The following is a 15325-nucleotide window of genomic DNA, read 5'->3' on the forward strand; positions in this document are numbered from 1 at the left end:
TACAAGGTCAGCAGTATTCACACCTGAACGGCTTTTAAATCTGTATAAAGCACAAGTTTTCCATTGAGACGTTCACGGTTCAATTCCCTGTAGCGGCACGTGCGTACATTTCTGAAAGATTACCGCTAAAGGTGAAGAAAACCATCTTGCTGAAACCTTCATGTCGAATAAGGTTCATGAGCCTAAGTCGTATCGTTAGAAGAGATCTGTGTCCAGCAGTTAAACGTATAATGAGTTAACGATTTTAAGCTATAAGCATTAAAAAAACAGTTTTCCAATTACAAATTCAATTAAAGTTAACTAAATTCTTGTCATTAACATGTTTAATAACAACACTGATGTCACATGCGCCTACCTGTTTGGAAAGCCTGTACGCGATGTGTTTACATGGCGTCCTGAATTTAGCTTAGCTTGATTATTTTATGTTGGTTTAAATATTTGTGTTGGGTTTAAATATAGATGTTCTTATCACATGGTAGGTAGACATCGAGTATATAATCGGAAATAGAGACGAAATGTCATTTACTTTGTTTGAAAACTATTCTGCCATATCATAACTGTGACAACTGCGCTCCGATTGGCCAGCCCGAATTCGAAACAATTGACGGGCGTCGTCTACGTGTGTCGTCAATTGTTTCACTTCAAATCGAGCAGTTTAACTTGAGCTTTGCTGTAATGGACGAAAATTGCAAAATTACGTATGTAATATACAATTACCGATGAAATCTGATTCAGTTTGTTTTGTAATTAGGTGTTTTGCTGTTAGTACGCCAATGTTACAGATATTATCGTTATTACAATAAATACAGAATATTTGTGGAATATACGGAGACGTACACACAGGTCAGTTGTTGGTGCTGTACTATTTCAGCTTTCTGATTTGTAATTTCAGTGCAAACGGGAGATATTTTTATGTGATGTATCACTTATGAATCACCAGGTATGTATGGCCCTTGTTTCGTCTCTATTTCTGGTTATATTCTCGATGTATGTAGATAATCGTTGTATGTTTTAATTCATAGGCACACTTATGTCGAAAGTAAAATAAACAGTTGGACAATAGTTTGCTCATTTTAAGAATTAATGTAAATTACGAATATTTGACAAGGCGACATGTAGTCGCTTCTTAGTTGAAGCGCTCGCAACTTACATTACATATGTTTACTGAATACTTGAGCTTTGATTTCGTCACTAAAGTAACCACTCTTGAATGACCTCTTCTTTACCACTTTCCTTATACCAACTTGCTTAAAGGATCGGGATAAATGAAAGGTTTAGATAAACTGGTGGAGGAAATTTCTCATCGCCCTTCGTCGTAAAGGCAACCGGTATGGGATCGTTAAATTCTGACAGATGTCATCTCCGTCGAGAAATGGAAATTCTTGGTGTTAATGAGACTTAACTCTAACAAGTTGTTGATTGAACTATGTCTTGGATGAAACCAGCTTGAAAGTGCGCGTGCGCCTTTTCGACTTACCAATTTCTATTTACTGTTACGTTATATTAGTTAATAAATTACGTATGGTATCTTACAACAAAAAATGGATAATGCTAATTCAACAAAAATAATTATGTCATATTGGTCTGCCTATGATTCAGCTGCCGAGGATTGGATTTTTTTTATAATATCAAGTGACAGGACGAACAAGTCGTGCGCCTTATGGTAAGCTATACGCCTGTCTGTGCCCGTCACCCTGAGACGTAAGTTGACAAGTTTCACGGGCCTGTAGTTTCTCCAGCATCTTTACATTCAAGACCGGAACGCAGTAATGCTCACATTACTGCAGCAGCAATAGGTAACTCTTTCACAAGGATTTCTACTACTAAACTAAACTAAACTGAAACCATGTGGAATACTTAGCAGATATTCTGCCACGACCCGTAATCATTAAGAACAGAACAAAAATTAATGTAAAATGTAAAGTGAACACGTGTCTGAACAGACGAGCTTCTTTTTAACCGACTTCAATAAAAGTATTGTTCTCTCGTTGTTCTTTCGTTGTTCTGTTCTTGAGGTTCTCAATTCGACTGAGTTTTTTTTGTATGTATGTTACGCGATAACTCCGGTATTTGTAAATCGATTTTCATGATTCTTTTTTGTTGGACAGAGGGTCCCATTTAATTTTGAAGAAAATCATCCACCTCTAAGGGTGGCTGTTCAGGCATGAAGATTCATTATTATAAACCTAAATTGTATTATAAGGAGCAATTATTTTAATGGTTGATTTTGCTATTCTCCAATTCGAGGCGTTTTTCTCTCTCAATATGCTTTGAGTAGTGAGAATCTATTTTTATTATCTCCTGTTTCAAGTCCCGTATACTGGCGAACTAGGGGATGAATCCGGGTTTGCGCACTTTCCGGTAACCGATTTCAATAAAACTTGGTAATTATATGTAATTCCACGTACTTTTGAGGTCGGTTTTTTTAGTACTCTGTACTGAGATTATTTTAATATCCAGTGACGGGCCGAACATGTCGTGCGTCTGGTGGTAAGCGACACGCCTGTCCATAGCAGTTGCAGTGCCATTCAGAGCTTTAAATCGTAAAAATTTAAAGGACTGCCACTGCGCCCTTCACCTTGAGTCATAAGTTCCATGTACCTGTAATTTGACCATCACACTTACCTTTTAAAACCGGAATGCTTTAATGCCAACACTACTGTTTGGCGGCAGAAATAGCCGAAATAGCAGTACTTTCCTCGACGAAGTCTTTGGCGGCGGAAATAGCATTCTATCAATATCACATAGTATACTGATGATATAGTTATACTGATAACAGGTAACTATGCCTATACATTTCTCAAGTTACGCTATGAATTGTGAAAAGATGGTGCAGAAAATATGTACTATCGATAAACTCAACAAAAAGAGAGTTAGTCATTATTAGTTCTCTTTTTGTTAAATTTACCTTTCCGAACCTACTTGGTACTTGGTGTAACGAGCTGGTGTCCGCAATTCAACGTCAAGGCGCCTATTTTGCGTGTGGTGGGTGCAGTGTCCTACTCGTGCTTCCGAAGCTCGTCCAGGAATCTCAGCAATCTCCTCGGTTTGCTGAATACTTCGGTGAGCGACCTCCGCACTCCAAGGTACTTCAACAACAACAACAATAACAACGCACACACTCAACATAGTTTCTTCACCCTTAGTTGGCCACGCCGGAGCACTGTAGAGCCGTTTCTCACCCTCCATGTACTCTCTCCATAGAGGGCTATCTGTGATACCTAAATAGAAAAAGTGTTTATTGTATGGACCATGACCCTTTAGAGCGGCAGTTTAGAGAGCGAAGCTCTTGTCTTTTGAATTTAATTACTTTTCGAGATAGACTGGCGTTGAGCGATGGGAGTGCTTCCCTCGCCTGTCCACAAACCGTAAGGGTTGTCCATGTGTTATTATGAGAAGATTTTGTACCTTTGTGTATAGTTATTCTTGACCATTGGTAGGGGAGGAACACTATGGGTTCTGGTCCTACAGCGTCCATCTCCGACGCTTTTCTAGCTAGTTCATCTGTTGCGTCGTCGTCACGTGATCCGCTGTGCCCTTTAATCCACTGTAGAGTAACGTGGTTATATCCGAGCCTAATAACTGTTTTATTATTATTATTATTATGGTAATACAGTCGCCATAAAGTCGTTTATATGAATTCGTTAAATGAGCAACAGAATAATTCACGAAACTAGTAATAGCATTTAGGTTACAAAACAAAAAAAAGTAATAAGGTAAAGGCGCTTCTTTTAACAAGTTCGTTTTTTCAAAGTCTCTTGTTTATTTTTTTAATGAGCTGGACACTACACCGATAACCTGGTCTCAAAGTAGGGATTCCTTCAGTACCAGAGCAACAAAAGTCACTCCGTTGCTATACCCAGAACCCGAGACCTTCTTATCTAGCTCCCGCAGCGCTAAACGACCTATTTTATAGACCTAGTAGCAGTCATCAAATCTTCTTCTTCGTCTTTAATGTACTTACTATTATATTTTAATAGCAACTTGGTAACAAGAAACATTCTTTACTATACAAAGAAAGTGATAAGTTGATGTCGTAATGTTTAGGACTTTTTTTTATTATCATGGAGTAAATTTCCCATCCATCAGTCAAGTGTGTGAACAGATAACCTATCGGTCGTCGTCGTTTGATTTAGGAACGAACGATTTCGAATGTAGATAACGCTATTTTTGTAAATTATGCCAGATTTACAGTTATGACTCAATTTGAATTTGGAAACATTGTTTTTTTTAAAGGCGTAATGAGCTTTCTATTCCCACATTCTAACCAGCCAGTCAGACGCCGTTATCATATAAAATGACAAATTATAGAGCTCGTATCCGATCTCAGTTTTTTATATTGTAAGAATTTTTTTTAACAGGCTATTAATACTTTTTTTAAACATTTTAAGCGAGTGGATACTTTAGGGACTTCTACACTAGACATATAGGTGTAATTAAAATGTCCAGGTTTGATACAATATTATCATCATCATCGCTTACAGGATATATCACGGAGAGTGCGATGGAATGAAATTGCACAATTTAATTCCGCCTTCCCTTTTCCATAATCGGGGGACTAAACATAGGCTGAGGTTCCCATATCTTGTTGATATTCCACATCCATATGACTATGGAGTGGAATTCCTTGCCTGCTTACTTATTCACTGAACGCTATAGCTAAGGCCTTTTCTAGGCGATTGCGAATATGCATTATTTGCGTGTGCATCAAATCTTTGCGTTGCATTGCTCTGCATGACACTGCAACTGTTATGGACAGGCATGTAGCCTATCACCAGGCGCACGACTTGTTCGTCTTTTGATATTATAAAAAAAAAGATTTTGTAAAAAATTCATTTTAATTTATAAACCCCTTGCTTAAATATATTATTAAAGTAATATAGCATCTGAAAGAGGTACAATTCTTATTCTTACCGTATCGATGGCATAAACTTGCAGGCCAGAATTATAGCACATGTTTGCCACTGTGGTGAAAAGATTTGCCGATCGGTCTAAGGTCCTCGCTGATTGTTGCCCAGGGTGCATCAAACGTACAGGGAATATGAACAGTCCGTCTTATGGGGAGACTCCTTTAGTGCAATAAGAAGAAGAAGACACTATTTTTATCTTTGTCCTAAAAAATTACGCAGAAATCATATACCTACGAGGTATTCGCTATAAGGTGACAATAATGTCCTACGGACATTGTTATTAAATTTATTTCTGTATTTTATACTTTAATAAATATTTAAGTAAGCATCGTTGGGAAAGCATTCTCTTAATAAGCATTTCCACGAACTTCGTATAACATTCCACTATTTTTGGTTACAGATCGGGGTTCAGTAGCCGATACCGTACGATAACGTAAGTAAATCTTTATATACATTACATTATGTAACCTAGTTGCCAACCGTTTGTCGGCAATCTGTTATTTTTATTTCAAGGCTTGACGACGTTGCTATGTGTTGATAACTTGGTTAGCAACGACGTATAGGTGCAATGAAATTGATACTTGTGGTATACATTACTACATTGTCAGGAATATGTAGCGTATTTAATGTAGCGAATGAATTTTGTACGTTGTTAACGTTTGGTATGATAAGAGAGTCACCACATTTATCGACACGGATTAAGCCGGGCAAAAAAATGTCCATGTAATAAGAGGGAAAATGTCGTCGTGTGTTTCGTGTCGGCGATTTGAGCGAAAGTCAAATTTGCAACGTCTTTTTCGCTGTTATTGCATGAATATAAAGGTTTTTCTAACCGGCTTAAGGCGATACCCTTATCCATTAACGGGAATAATGGAATGAAGACTTACTATGAAGTATGTGTTACTATGAAGTTGGTATGTATATAATGTAATGAGGACTCAAGTTTACTTTTTAACATTTTGACCTCAATAACGAGGGAACATTTGATATTCATAAGATTTTACATTGTGTGATTACATGTAATTGTAAAATCACTATTCTGCTCTTATATCATAGCTAACGGCATCGACGTTTTTAGCGAAATTGAATTATTAACATTTTTTTATGATATGCCGTGACGGGACGAACAAGTCGTTCGCCTGATGGTAAGCGACACGCCTATTCAGGACAGTTGCAGTGCCACTCAGAGTTTTAAATCGCTAAGATCTCAGGCTCACTGCCACTGCGCCCGTCACTCAGAGACATAAGTTGACAAGTAACATATCTGGGATCAGCAAAACGAGATCAACAACCCCCTGAAGTGCGAAATCTCTATGCGAGAATAGCATCTCGCACTAGTCGCGCCCTATCGTGCTATCACTGCTGTAATAGGTTTTTTTTCTATGTTATTGATGACCTCCGTGGTTTGCACACCGGTTTTCATAGTGTAGCCATGTCTGAGGTCCCGGGTTCGATCCCCAGCTGGGTCAATGTAGAAAACTAAATTTCCGATATTGTCTCGGGTCTGGGTGTTTATAGTTACGTCGTTGTTTCCAATTTCCATAATACAAGTGCTTTAGTTACTTAACTTTGGGATCCGAGCAAGGTATGTGTTGTGTAATATTTATTAATTTGCTTAAATTTAGTTTTCGTTTTATTGTTAAGCATACAGTAAACATCTTAAATGGTCTAAGACATTTTCAATGATTCTTCCTATTCAATCGTCGGAACCCTTATGAAGAAAATCGAATAGTAAACCTCTAACTCGTAAATCAGATTAACTTTCCCAATTATTGTAAACTGTTAGAAATAAATCACCGAGGGACATTTTGTTATATTGCTTAATTATTAGTTTCAGTTTTTTTTGCCAATACTTCCGATATCAGATACCATCGAGCCGTTATTGTTGGTTTATTCTCATTTAAACCGTGTTTTTTTATTCTGATTCTTTATTATATTGCATTAAAGTTATTACTGGGTAGATTACCAATTTTTTTTGTTCACTAAATTTAAGGAGCTTTACCGAGATTACCAATTGAAAAAAAAGCCCATGTGTAACTGAAATATCACTTTCGAAAGTCCCTTTTCTTTTACATTTTACCTTTATTTAAGTGCAATTTTGTTCATATATCAAATTCTATGCCAATGTCTATTGCACCTTGTAAAGTTTAGAAATATGTTGAATAATATTTTAGTTCTTATCATACTTATATTGTATTATGTTTTTTTTTATATATATGAGTTGGACTGACGCTTGGCCATAATCGTAAGCGATGATGTGGCGGACTACGTTAAGGAGTCACCATACTTATCGACACAGAATTGCATTAAGCCGTCCAGAAAAATCTTTATGTTGAATTAATTATAACGAAAATGATGTTGTGCGTTTTACGTTGGCGATCCGGAAACGAAACGTTATTGCATGACCATAAAGGTTTTTCTGACCGGCTCAATGCCTATGCCGTGTGGATAGATGTGGTGAGCCCCTTACGCGTTGTCTTGTAAATGTCTACTTGTATATCATAGATATTTAAATTCAGTTTTCAAAACTTAAACTGATAACTATTTTACTTCCTTCATTCTATAACGATGATGTTGTAGCATCCGGGAAATACCTTCTAAGTTTTGGGTATTAAGTGCTTTCTTGATTACCGGTTAGTGAAACTTTCAAACTATTTTTAGTCAATAAGTAATTATGAGGTGAGCAGGAATGCACCTCAAAACATATTGTGCTTGCAATGAATCAGGGCGGCTGCAAATTTGGACTTTCGCAGAACGCCATTGTTCGCACATGATAAATGATAGGGCAAGACGGAGTGAAGCAAGCGAGGTGGGGTGAAGTATCGCTTTAGGGAAGGTATAGACTTGTTTTTGGCGTCGGATTTCTGTTATTTACTTTGAGATTATAATAATAAGAAGAACATAACATAGACAAGACTATAACTGAAAAAATAAATAAATACGCAGAGCTCAAGGATGAAGTGGCTAGAATTTGTTGACAAGAGTGTTATCTCTTATATTGTTCTTTCCACAACAAGCGTTCCCAATCATCTTTTTCATAGCCTCAAATTATTAGGTTTTAAAGAAAGCCTCTATATTACCTTGAAAAAAGCTATAATTTTAAATACATACCGAAAGTTTATGCAGATGCAAGACGACGAAATAGGCTCCTATTACACACTCTCCACAACAATACACACCATACTGCATTTACTTGATTTCGGTCAGTACGTCTGTCGCCACTTTTTATATCCTACATGTTTTGTCATGATGTCGGATAGCCTTGGTTCAATGTAATGTCAATTCTCATATGCGACAAAGTCTCATGCTTAATAATATGATAACATAGAGATATAGGGATTTATAATTGCTCTAATGCATACTACAATTATCGTTAAACCTTCTGCGTGCCTTGACCGACACCACAAGTAAACCCGAGAGCCACATGGTGGTTGGATCCTCTCATCAGACGGGCACACCTGTTGCCAAGAGCGACGCGCAGAAGATTGGGGCCCTGAGGCCCCATGTTGATCCTCCACCTTCCCCTTAGATCAACCCAAACCTCCAGCAAGATACAATAATCTTTTCATCTATATCTCAATATTACCATATCTCTTTATTAGTACAAACACTCACCAGATTAGAAAACACTTCACCATCTGCTTCGCACTAACTACACCTCCTCTCACCCTTTTTGCTACTCTCCCAAACTAATCTCAGTCTTTTTTCTCTCTAACGTTCCTTTCCTTTTAAACATTATCATTCCCCCCATTTCTCCCTCTGTGTTGCCATTTTAACATTCCGTTCAGAAAGAATAGAGGCACTCACCAGTAACTGTCAATCGCGACCGTACGCGACAACGTCTGGTATTCGTAGTACTTGTGTACTACGAATACCAGAGTAACGAAGGTAACTCCGGAATATTACCCAGTACTCTCCGATCGGAACTAATTTTGATTTTTTCCCCCAAATTAGTTAACCTACGAATCGAAGCCTTTCTCATCTAGTCCTCACGGCACTAGCGGCTTGGATAGATCCTCAATGTTGTCAAATTGTATAGAGGTATGTGTGTTTTGAAAATGTTTGCGCCTTGATTTGGCCACTCTTTTAGGTCCTTAGTTTAAACAATTTACATTTATTTATTTGAAATATTTATTTTATTGAATATCACGATGATTTTACTACCATGTGATATTCATTATATTTTTTAGTAGCAGTAGAGCTCCTTGTGAAAGAATTCGTCCAGGGAAGTGCTGCCACCTTACCTGTTTCTGCCGCCAAGCAGTAATGTCAGCATTACTGTATTCCGGTTTTGAATGGTACGGGTGCTGACGTCTCAGGGTGACGGGCGCAGTGGCAGTAACTCTAAGATCTTTGCGATTCAAAGCTCTGTGGCACTGCAACTGTTATGGACAGTCGTGTAGCTTACCATCAGGCGCACGATTTGTTCGTTCCGTCATTTGACATTATAAAAAAAATGTTTCTTGCGAAACGGGTTAGCCCCGGTCTGACAAACAGCCGCTGGTATGAATCCAGCCGGATCGAAGGAATTTTTATTTGTGTTTATTCGATATTTGTAATAGTAATAAATAATACGTCGCTCATTTGATGTTACACCATTGACTTACAATTATATGGACGTCGGGTCCGCGCTAAAAAGTGTCCGCACTTGTAAGGCGCTAAAATCGTATACAGAGCGCCAAACTCCGCTTTAGTCTTCATTGGTTCGACTGACAGCGCGATACTGCGATGACATTACAATTTAAATTTCGAATAGGTTGACTTGGGACATTTTTTTCGTGGTTTTTGTATTAGACCCGTCGTCCATTTATTTGTAAGTCAATGTGTTACACTGACGAAATTGTACTTCCTATAATTTTATAATAAATGGATTTGAATTGATTTATTAATTTTGTTTCAAATTTATGACGTGACAATAAAACTTTATTTTACTTATTACTTTATATACACTTAACAATATTATGTAAATTTAAAATGACTGTCTTTTCTTCAAACGTGAACACTTGTTACGTCGCAGATATGTTTAATATACTTAACTCAATTTTGCCAACATTACAATTATGTCAATGTTGCATCAAATGAGCGATATTTAAACTAATAGATAGAATACAATTCGTCCACGCAAGTATTACCACCTTACCTATTTCAACCGTCAAGCTGTAATGTGAACATTACTGCGTTCCGGTTTAGAAGGGTAAGGGTGCTGGTGAAATTACAGGCACATGGGACTTGTCAACTTATGTCTCAAGAGTGGCACTGCAACTGTTATGGACAGGCGTTTAGCTTACCACCAGGCGCACGGCATGATCGTCCTGTTACTTGGTATTACGAAAAATAAATTTTCAGTTTAGTTCTACCCTCACCGTTCCTCCTTCGGCCGACCAGAAGGTCCGGAATACTCCGTTCTTTTTGTCGTTGATATACCACCCATTCGCACTGCTAAGGAATGGAATACTCTATCGACATCTGTGTTTCCCGAAAAGTACAATTTGGAGCTGTTCAAACGCGTCCCATCGTCGCTTAATATTTGGTGAGGTCGTGTCCAAGCGTGTGACTATTATTTATTAAAAAAATATAAAGTTAGTATACTTTATTACCAAAGTTTAAAAAGCACAAAGTAACATAATAAATTGTATAGTAACCAAATTCAGTCATTCCAAAATCCCAACTCGTAGTTTCTGACCTAAATACAAAACGACTTTAAACAAAACATTTATTGCACTCAAAAATATATTAACATCTTTGAACATTCAACTGGAGGCATTGTTGTTGAAAAAAAAACATCTTTGTCAGTGCAAGGTCCTTCGATAATTCTTGGAAAGCGGACGATAATTATTCTTCCATTGTCAGTTCTACTTTCCAGACCTGGTAAACAATTACCAACCGAATTTGCATTTGTTGTAATAATAAAACCATACTTGCTTTTAACTGCTTCCGTTTTTGAACGGTTACCATGCCGGACTGCCACGTAGAGGTCCCAGGTTCGATACCCGGACCGAGAGATTATATTTGTATGGCCTACATTTATTTCTCTCGTGAGTTTGTGTATAATTTGTGATTGTCTATGTGTGTGTCCATGGCACCCTAGCCACAGAGTTCCTCTAGTGCGGAGCTGCGTTGAGTGTGTGCGTTATTTCGACCCCTCCTACGTAAAGTATCCTATGTCGAAATTGAAAAGTTTACAACGGAGCGTTTTAAAGTTTTGGATTCACTGACATGAGCATAACACGTTGCTTTAGCATTTCTTAGTTTTATTCGGCAAAGCACGTTACTCATATAGAGTATTATAAAATCCTAGATATCGGTTGGATGATCTATGATGTTCTATTAGATGATCACTCTATGTGAGTAACGAGCTTTGACGAAAACACTAAGAAATGCTAAAGTCAGTGCTCATTTCAGTGAATTCAAAACTATAAAACACTCCCCTGTAAACTTGACAATTTCGACATACGATACTTTACGTAAGAAGGGTCGATTTATGTGTTATTTTAAATACAGACGATTAGTCCTATTCCATGCTGTATAAGCGATTCAAAAATTTTAAGTTGTAGGCGATAAAAAGTATAACTATTTTTTCGGATCGTAATTGCGTATATTTGTTTTTGCAAATAAACCAACGTTTCATACCCTTTACATGACTTATAAAGACATGGGGCCTGTAAAAGGCCCGAAACGTTGCTGGTTGGTTGCGTATGTTTGTTTTTTCAAATAAATGTAATTTAGATCCGAAAAAATGATGTCCTATGTGTGACAAAAGCGCAAACTTAAAAACTCGATATTTATAATAAGCGAATTTACTTTACCCACCTCTGACGCTAAGTAGTAATGTGAGCATTACTGCGTTTCGGTTTTGAAGGGTAAGGGTGCTAGTGGAATTACAGGCACATAGGACTTTTCAACTTATGTCTCAGGTAGACGAGCGCAGTGGCAGTCACCCTCAGATCTTTGCGATTGAAAACTCTGAATGGCGCTGCAACTATCATGAATATCGCTTACCACCAGGCGCACGACTCGTTCGTCCCGTCGCTTGATATTATATATAAAAAAAAATCACTTGGTATCATAAAACTCAAAATATTCTAAACTATACCAGCGAATTAAAAATTTTCGAGCTCCTGGTGCAAGCCGCCTTACCTATTTCCGCCTCCAAACAGTAATGTTAGCATTACTGTGTGGAGGTGCTGTTGGTGCTGGTAGGTGTTCTGATGGATTGTAATGGTGTGTAGCCTGGATAGCAGTAATAGCCTCCGCAGCCTCGCAGCTTCCAACATCTTATTTAGTAAATTTAGCAATTCAAACGTTGAAAGTCCAGTTTATAGATATTTAATCGGTTTTAACAAATATAATCTTTAAAATGTAAACTGTATAAATATAGCTAGTAAACGATTCTAAAAGATAAATAATGGCATGTTCGCTACCGCGGTCGCGCAGAGAGTGACGATTGAAAGAAACAAAATCAGAATGCGAGGTAAAATGGAATAATTTTAAATTTAAATATGAGTAGAAGAAGAAAAAACGATACGATACGAATGGAGAGAGGCTAGACAAAAAGGTGGGATGTCGATATAAGGAGGTCACACCGTCACAACTGTGTTCTGGTTTTGAAGGATAAGGGTCCTGGTGATATTAAAGGCACATAGGACTTTTCAACTTATGTCTCAGGTAGACGAGTGTAGTGGCAGTCTCCTTCAGATCTCTGAAAACTATGAGCGGCACTGCAACTGTTATGGACAGGTGTGTCGCTTACCACCAGGCGCACAACTCGCTCGTCCCAACCACTTGGTGTCATAAAATTCAAAATATTCCAATCTATACCAAGCGAATTCGAAATTTTAGATATGATTATCATATTTTTTTTTTAGTCGTGTTTACGCAGGGATCCATAATTAACGTTTGTAATTAGTATTGTGTGATTTCGGTTAAAGTCATGACTATAATTTCTTGCCGGTTGACGGTTGAAGTTTCAAACTTGTTGCTTTCGCGTATCTGGTTATAAATACACCCAATATTTCTTTTTTCAAAACAGTTTATGCTGTTTTTAAATTTTTTTATATTTATTTTTGTTTTGTTAAAAAAACAGTCTTTTGTTGTTTGCTACTTACACCCACTTTCCCTAAAGTATCGATTTAATCGTTTAAAGAAAAAATAAAAAGCGTGACAACAATTAATACTTATTTTAGTAAACTTTCGTTGTCGCTACCTTAGGATAGAAATAAAACGCATTACACTGTAAGCGCCATTTTTGTGATTTTACGGGGGAAGCGATTTTGTATTGAAAAGCTGTTTGTATGACAATTAGGGTAGTTCGAAATGTTATTAAAACTCAATTAGTTTTATTTCAAGCCATTCTAAATGTTGTACATGCTGCATTTCAACACAAAATCGCGTCCCCTGTAAAATTACAAAAATAGCACTTACATTGTCATGCTTCTCAAGTACGGAATATAATATACTACTAACTACCTATACTACTAACTAATTGAGTTTTTTTTTCAAATGCGGTGGCACCCCCTAGACAACATCAACGCAATTGCTTCCAAAGCCCCTACCGCCCCCGTAGCACTCTTCAGCGCTAACTGGGGGGTAGGGACCAATATGGGAACCTATTCATGCACTAAAAGATACTCGTATAACTTCACATCTAGGTATTGAAAGCTCGACCAAGAGCGTAGCGGAATATTCGGCCAATTTTTTCGGTCTGGTTAACGTGCATACGAAAACCATTATTTATTAACGTCAGTTAAGTAAATAATTGTGTACAGCGAATTATAAAAGGTACTTTAATTTTAAAATTTATAATTTAAATTTATGACTTAATTAAGTAATTACTTTTTTATCTTAAGTTTGTTTGACTTTTTTTTTTTTTTACAAATAATGAGTACTTATCATTTAGATCAAGAAGCGCAGAATTGCCCATTTGAGAACTTGCGATGTATGTTCAGCATAAATAAAATGTACATGATAATTTAAAATAAATTTCCAAATGACGTCATACGTTTTTAAGATAAATTTCCAAATGACGTAATTGGCAGTGGACCGGACATATCTGCATGCCGATGGAGCAGACTTGTTCTGAATTGGCGACCTAGTCAAAGTAAACAAAATGTAGAACGCTGTGCGGCACGATGGACGGATGACCTGAGAAAGGTGACCGGTAGCAGCTGGATGAGGTCGGTATGGGACCTGGAGAATTGACGTGCTCAAGGGGTGGCTTATGTCTTGCAGTGGATGCGTTGAAGCTGATGATGGTGATGATAAGACATGACAGTATACAGTAGAGCTTCTTTCGAAAGATTTCGTCTGTCACCTTACCTTTATCTACCGCCAAGCAGTAATGTTAGCATTACTTTTGGTTTTGAGAGGTAAAGATGCTCGATGAAGTTACAGGCACATGGGACTTGTCAACTTATGTCTCAGGGTGATAGGCGCAGTGGCAGTGTTCCCCAGATCTTTTGCGATTTGAAGTTCTTAGTTGCAGTGCCGCCTAACGCCAGACGCACGACGTGTTCGTCCTGTCACTTTGTTCTCCTGTTTTTTAAGTATTCGGTATTTTGCCGAATAGCAAAATTCACATTGAATAAGCCGAATATCGAATGGTAATTAAATACCCGTTGCAACTCTAATAATAATAATTTGTCTCTACAGTGATCCAAAAACATATTTAGACTGCAACAATAACTACATAACGCAAAAACTCCCAATTAATGTAAAACCATAAAGCACACTTCCACAGCCCCATTTACCTTTTAAATGAGCTTTTTCCTCCTGAACGTGAAAAAGGAAAAAAAAACAAATGCGCGTATTAAACTATGGTAATAGCTGAATACAATAATAATTGAATACATGAATAGATAATTTGACAAACAATGGGTCCCCATATTCATTTCGCTAACGAGTGTTGAACTTTTAAAGGAGACCTTTTTTGTTTCGCGACGAGGTTTTAGTGCGAGATTCTCAGCGTTGGTGACAGTTGTCGGCGTATATACGAAACATATTACGTTTGAATTCCTTTAAAAGCACGGCTCATACCGCAAATTTATACAAATAATAAAACTCAGGTGAAAAGCGCTGAAAATACAGTAAGTACTTCGAATCCGTTTATTCCCTTTGTTATACCAAAACAGCTCCACAAGATACCTTTTTCTTCCCCGCTCAAAATCTTACAACCTTCTTCTCTAGCCGTGACCTCTAGCTTCGTAATTGGTAAACACAAAATTAAAATGTCAATACAATTACTTTCAAAACAAATACTTCTATCGTCTGTCTTTTGACGGAGTAAAATGACATTTGCAGGGTTGCCAGTTGTCATAAAAATGAATTATTTTTAAAATTTATTATTGTCGATTCTTATATTTATTTATTTATTTTATTTATTGAAGGACATCCAACAGCATACAATTAGAGCTTAAAAA

The 15325-nt window shown here is 37.3% G+C and overlaps 1 long non-coding RNA gene across 1 annotated transcript in view; it reads left to right on the forward strand.

Annotated features, from left to right (window-relative positions):
* Positions 1 to 5309: 5309 nt before the first annotated feature.
* LOC113234143 overlaps positions 5310 to 15325 on the forward strand; it is a 126180-nt gene continuing 116164 nt past the window's right edge. Inside the window, exon 1 of the long non-coding RNA XR_003310771.1 lies at positions 5310 to 5343. This is a non-coding gene — a long non-coding RNA (uncharacterized LOC113234143). The remainder of the gene's footprint in view (positions 5344 to 15325) is intronic.

Source organism: Hyposmocoma kahamanoa, unplaced genomic scaffold, assembly GCF_003589595.1.
Source record: "Hyposmocoma kahamanoa isolate Upper Pololo Valley unplaced genomic scaffold, ASM358959v1 81, whole genome shotgun sequence".
Lineage (NCBI taxonomy): Eukaryota > Metazoa > Arthropoda > Insecta > Lepidoptera > Cosmopterigidae > Hyposmocoma > Hyposmocoma kahamanoa.